This window comes from Triticum aestivum, chromosome 1B (assembly GCF_018294505.1).
Source record: "Triticum aestivum cultivar Chinese Spring chromosome 1B, IWGSC CS RefSeq v2.1, whole genome shotgun sequence".
Lineage (NCBI taxonomy): Eukaryota > Viridiplantae > Streptophyta > Magnoliopsida > Poales > Poaceae > Triticum > Triticum aestivum.
In genome coordinates, this window is record NC_057795.1 from 318,612,044 (window position 1) to 318,620,879 (window position 8,836).

Consider the following 8,836-nt stretch of genomic DNA (forward strand, 5'->3'; position numbering starts at 1 on the left):
CAGGAGCCGCCTATGATATGTTGACACTTGGGAAGGCCCAACAATGGCCCATTTAGGTTAAACAGGCTGGCCCAGTCAATATTAGCGGATTGGCCCATTAACGGCCTGCTTGCAGACGACCCATTCGCAGTTAAGGCCCGTACGACTATCGTTAAATCGGCCCGTCAACGGCCCGTTCTAAGCTTGTCATCATCGTGGCCCATGGTCATTTCTGGCCCATTAATAGTCTGCTAAGTATTTGGGTCAAATTACGGCCCAGTGTGTTTCCGGCCTGTTAAAGGTCCTGATTCATTTGGGCCCATTTATTGGCCATTGAAACTTTTGGCCCATAAATGACCATGAAGGATTTGGGTCATATTCGGCCATGTCTGACATTCGGCCTGTTAGAGGTCCACTATAGATTTGGTCCACTTCCAGCCTATTGTGTTTTTCGGCCTGTTAACGCCAGATGAAATCCATGTACCATATGTGGCACAACATCACATTGAGCCGATTAACGGACCATATAAAACTGATACTAATCAAGCCCAACCGAACTTCTGGCCTGTTAAATGCCCGTGTAGTAGGTTAGCGCATTTACGACCCGTCTGAATTTCAGCCTATGAACGATCTGCATTGTAAATGGGCTACCACAAGCTGAGATACATTTCGACCGACAAATGTCCAGTGGGTTATTTAGCACAATCAGGTCCCAATCTCACTTTCGTCCTATTAAATGCCCATGTTATTTATGGGCTCGAGATATTTACACATGTTAACGGCCTATTGTTACTGAGGGCCCAAATTATGTTTAGGCCTGTTAAAGGCCCACTAGGGGCAGAGGCCTACCAAAAATATGAAAGCTTATGCTGATTTAGGCCCAGATATTTTTAGTGGGCTACATGCAAATTACGACCCATAATCATTTTTAGCCAAATTGGAATGGGCCTAACAAATGTTGGCTCATTGGGCTCCTATGAAGCTTTCGGCCGAATACATTACTAAGATAAACCTACACTATACAAAAATGGCGTTGTAATTTCTACAGCCTTGTGTAGCACGATAAATGCTATATCACAACAAATAAATTCCATCCATAAAACAAAAGGCCTATTGGCATAAAGTTTACAGTCCTTGCAGATAAAAGCACCATCGGATGTATAGAAGCACATATCAGACCTGAGTGCTAATGTTTCAGGTTGTAGAATCTGATGGAGCAACATGATCTTCCCCTTTTTTCCGCCATTGCTCTCAAACAACGAAGCAACTGTCTGATAGTCTGGTTTCAAAACCATTCATATCTTGACAACGTTTGTCAACAACTATTCTTGTTTCCGAAACGACATTCGTTCGGGATTGGACTTGTGTCTGGAGCACAGATATATCACTCTGTCTAGCCGGAAGATCTTGTTCAGTAGGTGATTTGGACGACGTTACCTTGACTACCAACCCATAATTATGTAGGAAGGTGCTATTTGCGCTTTTAGTGGAGAGATACTGACGCACTGCAGCAAGAGGTGACATTGTTCGTGTGGTAGCCTCGTCACCTTCAGGTGGTTGTGGTTGTTCAATCATTTGTTCCATAGCTTGCTAAAAGTTTGAACTTGTAGATTAGTGTACCATATAAGTTACTAATGAGTCAAAAACAAAGTAGGTTTCATGTTTATACATAACTTATTTTGGTAAACTACTGTAATATATTAGCATGTATTGTAGTGCCAACTACATAACAAAATTACTTTCGGAACATATGTCCATGTAGCATGCCTACTGTATTGTCTATTTCCTCACATTCGTTGACATGTAAGGATAAAGGGACATGGTTTAAAGTACAATGAACATAGTATGACATCATTCATATCATGGGCAAACAGATATAAAACAAACAGGCTATTGTATCATTGTGTGGACACGTGAACATCATAACTAGATTACAGATCAAAAGAATATCCTGCATCTCTTTTAAACCGTGTAAGGTGAAATGATACGTTAAGACAACTGTGTAGAAAAGTGAACAGAGTAACTAAAATTGGTTGCAAACCAAGAAGTTAAATGAACACGTCACAATAACAAGTAGTTCAAAGGCAGGAGTAAGGACTTACAACAGCGGCTTGAACTGGTGTGCTCATGCCCTTGATCTTGCTGGTGTGGCAATCCTTGATGAATTGCACTGCATTCGGTTCAGGTTCTTTTTGGTCCGCACGGGCTTTCCTCTGTATTTGGAACAAGTCAATATAGATACAATAATATGGCACAGAAAAAAGAAGAAAGTAGTAGCTATTTACAAGAGCCTCGTAGTGTGTAATATAGCTATGAGATCCTGTTATCTGTTGGAATTTCACTTTAGAATGGTTGGTCTTGTTCTTCAAACAGTTAACCTAGAAGAAGATACACTTGTAAGGCACATACGTAAATACAAGTTCAATATGTGATGCGATCAAATACATATACCCTACCTGATACTTTGGATCAGACCTGTGTTTAACAAGGGCTGTCCAGTCTTCAGCTGTAATATATTCCACTGGAGATGTTTGGGCGATTTCATTGTCAGCCTTGCCTTCAAGGTGAATTTTTCTAAGGTCATACCGATATAGTTGTAGAGAATACTGGAAAACATGAGTGCATGCTTGTTTAGTTGCATCTCTTTCAGATCCAACTTGAACCTCATATGTTGAAAAAAGAATGTGAGTCTGATTAGGAGGAAGCTAGAAAGTATGGGACAGAGCAAGACAATCTTACAAATTGCGATGAATAACATTACTTACGGATAAATGGTCAAGGAAGGTGTTAAACTCGGTATCATCTTTCTCATTCCTATACTGGATCCACGTTGGGAGGATACGTGCATGACACCTAACGACAACGATTGCCTCTGATACTAACTTGGCTGACTTTGTGGCATCACGTGGACTTTTTAAACCTGCCTCAAAATGGATCTCCATTGTTCCTCCTTTAGATTTTGTTAATCTCTCAAGCATTATCCCTGATGACTATTTTTTCTTGCCGTGGTGCTAGTTCAACAACGAATATGGAAAGTGTTAGTGCACATCAAACTGTGAGAGCACATATAAAGGAGCATGCAACTGCAGCTTGACTCGGTCAGGTACCGTCTTGGTGTTGATGCTCATGAGGTTCATCTGGTCTTGACAAGTCATGTTGTGTCAGCAGTGCTTCAGAAGTAGTGTTAGGTGTGAAGGCAGCTTGGGAACTGGCCAGTTGCGGAGCAAACGAATGAGTAACTCGTTGAGATGCCGGTACAGTTGAAGCGGATGCTGCAACTGGTGGAGCAGGTGATACTGTGTTTGTAGATTTTGCCGGTGGACTTGGACCTTCTATTGCACTATAAGTACTAGTAGAATCTCGAAGGAACGAGTAACACCATTCCCTACTATATTCTTTTCCTTGCTCTTTTTTGACTTTGCCACGTCAAGTCGTACCCACAACACAAAAGAATAAAATCACTCTTCAGAACTCACTGATGCATGATACAGACAAGCAATACTTTGATGTAAGACAACCGTATGAGGATGGAATATGAAAGAAAAATAGGATGGCATGACATATTCACAGGTAAGATGTGTACACTAAGCAGAAGGATTTTCAAGAAAATAGAAGTAATGCAAGCTAGACACCATATGAAAGATGTAACCAATATCACTCTGCCAAGTTAAAAGTGTCTTGTCATAAGTGGCATTTCAAAAAAATAGAAGCAGTACAACCTAGAAATCAATGCAAGATGCAACCACTATCAAACTGCCATGTTAAAAGCGTCCAATCATGAGTGACTGATGCGGGATACACAACAGCAACACTTTGATGTAAGAACTTGGTATGATAGATAGATGTAGTGTTTTCTAGACATAGAAAGGCATGTCATATGCACATGTATAACGTATAAACTTAGCAGGTGCAATTTAATCACAATAGAAGAAATACAGGCTAGACAACATATGTAACATGAAATCAATTATCACACTGTCAACTTAGAGCAAGCACCTGCGATGGTGGAGTATGGGAGATGAACTCATCATGTAGACTTGGGACTTCAACTGCATTAGCAGTAGCAGTGGCAAATCTAGAGGGTCTCTGTTTGCGTCAGTCCGGAGGACCACCAACACCCCCTAACTTACTCTTTTCCTTCCTCTTTTCTGATATTGCCTTATGAAGTCAAAACCACAAGAAGATGAATAAAATTAGCTCTGCATAACTGGATGCACGATACAGACGAACATTACTTTGATGTAAGGCAAGCGCAGGATAGGAGGATGGAGTATATACAAAAAAAGATAACGCTATTGCATATTCACACGTACGATAGGAGGATGGAATATGTATGAAAAATAGTAAGCAGAAGGCATTTCACCAAAATTAGAAGAAATGAAAGCTAGGCACCAGATGAACATGCAACCAATATCACTCTATCAGGTAAAAAGTGTCTCATTGTAAGTGCCATTTCAAGAAATTAGAAGCAGTACAAGCTAGAAGACAATGCAAGATGCAACCTACATCACACTCCCAAGTTAAATGTGTCTGATGGGTAAATGATCATTGCAGGTATAAGTTGTAAGCTATGCAGATGCAATTCAACAAAATTAGAAGCAATACACACTAGACATCATACATAACACGCAACCACATTTAACAGTTCCAAGTTAGAGCAAGCACATGTGATGGTGGAGTAGGGGAGATGTGATCATCATCTACACAACTATGTTGACTGTCCAGCCTTGTGTTGTCTTGCAAATCTTGTTGGGAGGATGTCGGAGTAGAATCTGTAGAGACCCTCAGTTTGAGTTGCTCCGAAGGACCACCATCATCCACTGTCGTACTAATTTCCTTCAGCTATACTGATTTTGCATTGTGAAGTCAAACCGATAAGAAAAAGGAATAAAATTCGCTCTTTAGAACTCATTCATGCATGATACTGACGAACACTACTCGGATGAATGGCAAACACATGATACGAGGATGGAATATGTACGAAAAACAGGATGGCGTGACATATTCACACCTATGATGTGGTAACTAAGAAGAAGGCATTTCAACAGATTAGAAGCAATGCAAGCTAGACACCATATGAAAGATGCAACCAATATCACTCTGCCAAGTTCAAACTGTCTGGTGTTTCAACAATTAGAAGCAGTACATGCTAGAAATTATATGCAAGATGCAACCAATAGCACAGTAGCGACTTAAAGGTGCCTTATCATAAGTGACTGATGTGGCATATGCAAGAACAGTAGTCTGATATAAGAACATGGTGTGGTCAGATATAGTATGTCCTAGAAACAGGAACACGTGTCATATACATAGGCATTATGTGTAAAGTAAGCAGATGCAGTTCAACAAGGTTAGAAGCAATACAGGCTAGACATCATATGCAACATGCAACCACATATAATACTGCCAAGTTAGAGCAAACACCTGTGATGGTGGAGTAATGGGAGATGTGCTCATCGTCTACACAGCTACATTGACTGTCTAGCCTTGCGTTGTGTTGTGAATCTTGTTGGGAGGATTGTGGAGTAGAATCTGTAGAGACCCTCCATTTCAGTTGCTCAGAAGGACAACCATCATCCAATTCCTTACCAATTTCCTTCCGCTTTATTGATTTTGCATTGTGAGGTCAAGCCAACAAGAAAAAGGAATAAAATTCGCTCCTCAGAACTCATTCATGCATGATACTGACGAACACTACTTTGATGAAAGGCAAAGTCATGATAGGAGGATGGAATATGTACAAAAAACTGGACGGCTTGACATTATGATGTGGTAACTAAGCAAAAGGCACTTCAACAAATTAGAAGCACTGCAAGAGACACCATATGGAAGGTGCAATCAATATCACTCTGTCAAGTTAAAATTGTCTCGTCATAGGTGGCGTTCATCAAACTAGAAGCACTACATGCTAGAAATCATATTCAAGATGCAAACCAATATCACACTGCCAACTTAAAGGTGTCCCATCATAAGTGACCGATGCAGGATACACAAGAAGAGTAGTTTCATGTAAGAACATGGTGTGATAGACAGATATACCATGTACGAAAAACAGGAAGGCGTGTCATATTCACACATATCATGTGTAAGCTAAGCAGATGTAGTTTACACTAATTAGAAGCAATACAAGCTAGACACCATATGCAACATGCAACCAGATATCACACTGCCAAGTTAGAGAAAGCACCTTGGATGGTGGAGTAGGGGAGCGGAGACTTGGAACTTGTAACGCACTAGCAGTACAAGGAGAATCCGTACAGATGCTCCATTTACGTTGTTGCAGAGGACCACCATCTTCGCCTTCCTTACTCTTTTCCTTCCTATTTTTTGATTTTGCCTTGTCAAGTTAAACCCACAAGAAAAAGGAATAAAATTTGCTCTTTAGAACTCATTGATGCATGATACTGAGGAACACTACTTTCATGTAAGGCAGTCGCATGATAGGAGGATGGAATATGTATGAAAAACAGGACGACATGACTTATTGACATGTATGATGTATAAAGTGTAAACTAAGCACAAGGTGTTTGAACTAGTTAGAAGCAATGCAAGCTAGAAACCATATGAAAGATGAAACCAATATCACTCTGCCAAATTAAAAGGGTGGCCTCATAAATGTATGTGACCAAATTAGAAGCAATACATGGCAACATGCTAGAAATAATATGCAATATGCAACGAATAAAGGTGTCTCATCATAGGTGATTGATGCAGTATACAGAAGAGAGGTAGTTTCATGTAAGAACATGGTTAACAGATAGATGTAGTATGTACCAAAAGTAGGAAGGCATGTCATATTCACAAGTATAATGTGTAAACTAAGAAGATGCAATTTACCCTAATTAGAAGCATTAAGCTAGACACCATATGCAACATGCAACCACATATCACACTGCGAAGTTAGAGCAAGCACCTGCGATGGTGGTGTAGGGGAAATGCGGCCTTCAAGTACAGAGCTACGTACAATATCTTCATTTAGGCTTGCTGTTTCTTGAGAATCATGTGGGGAGGATGAAACTGCACTCTATATAAGAGTAGCGCGTCTCATACTAACCCACGTGCATGACTTCTCATCATAAGTGATAGATGTAGGATACACAAGAACAATAGTTTGATGTAAGAACATGGTGTGATATGAAGATGTAGTATGTACGAAAAAGAGGAAGGCGTGCCATATTAACATGTATAATGTGTAAGCTAAGGATATGCAATTTAACAAATTAGGTGCAATACAAGCTAGGCACCATATGCAACATGCAACCAGATATCACACTGCCATGTTAGAGCAAGCACCTGGGGTTGTGGAGTAGGGGAGATGAAATTTGGAACTTGCACTGTAGTAGGAGTAGCAGGAGAATATGCAGAGATCATCTGTTTCGGTTGCTCCAGAGGACCACCATCATTCTGTGCGTTCGTCCTTTTAGATTTTGCATTGTCAAGTAAACACACAAGAAAAAGGAATGAAAATTCCCTCTTTCAAATTCGTTGATGCATGCTACTGATGAACACAACTTTTATGTAAGGCAACCACATTGTAGGAGCATGGAATATGTACGAAAAACGCTAAGCAGAAGACATTTCAACAAATTGGAAGCAATGCAATCTAGACACCATATGAAAGATCCAACCAAAATCACTCTACCAAGTTAGATGTGTCTCATAATAAGTGGCACCTCAACAAATTTGAGGCAATACATGCTTGAAATGATATGCAAGATGCAACCAATATCACACTGTCAATTTGAAGGTGTCTTGTCAGAAGTGATTGATGAGGGATACACAAGAAAAGTAGTTTGATGTAAGAACATGGTTAATGGAAAGATGTAGTATGTACCAAAAACATGAAGGAATGTCATATTCACAGGTATAATGTGTTAACTAAGTAGATGCAATTTACCGTAATTAGAAACATTACAAGGTAGACACCATATGCAACATGTAACCACATATCACATTGCCAAGTAAGAGCAAGCACCTGCGATGGTGGTGCAGGGGAATTGTGGTCACCAACTAGAGATCTATGTTGACTATCTTCATATAGCCTTGCTGTTTCTTGAGAATCGTGTGGGGAGGATGACACTGCACTCTTTAAACAAGTAGCGCATCTCACAGTAACCCATTGGGGTGACTATCTCTTCATAAGTGATTGATGAGGGATACAAAAGAGCATTAGTTTGATGTATGAACATGGTTAATAGACATATATAGTATGTATCAAAAATAGGAAGGCATGTCATTATCAAAGGTATAATGTGTAAAGTAAGCAGATGCAATTTAACCAAATTGGAAGCAATACAAGCTAGACACCATATGCAACATGCAACCACATTTGACAGCGCGAAGTTAAAGCAAGCACCTGGGATGGTTTTGTGTGGCAATTGGGATCATCAACTCAGAGCTATGTTTACTGTCTCCATCTGCTGACACTACACCCTTTAGAGCGCTGAAGCGCTTAGTGCTTATCTTCGATTACACTGGAGCGACTTCTGATTTTTCTTTTGTGTATTCATCAACACTGCGTCAGAGTCTGAAATACCCATGCATAAAAAAACAATAGTGTGAGTATGCGTGAAGTGTGTGCGCAAGTAGTACAGTGTAAAAGTAGCATATAGCAAGTGGTGAGAAATAAATGACGGGAGACATATGATAGCTCTACAACATGCATGGCACACGAAATTACTAGATTCTAGGATTTTGAAATATGAGCACATGGATGGCTGGGAAATGCAGATGCTCCTCCAGCACACCACAAGGTGTGGTCCTATGAAAGTAACAGTCAACGGAAAACAAATAGGTTAGTCTATTTTTTTCTGCACCGTCCGATGTACAAAGAACAGGCAGATTGCCTCCATCTACC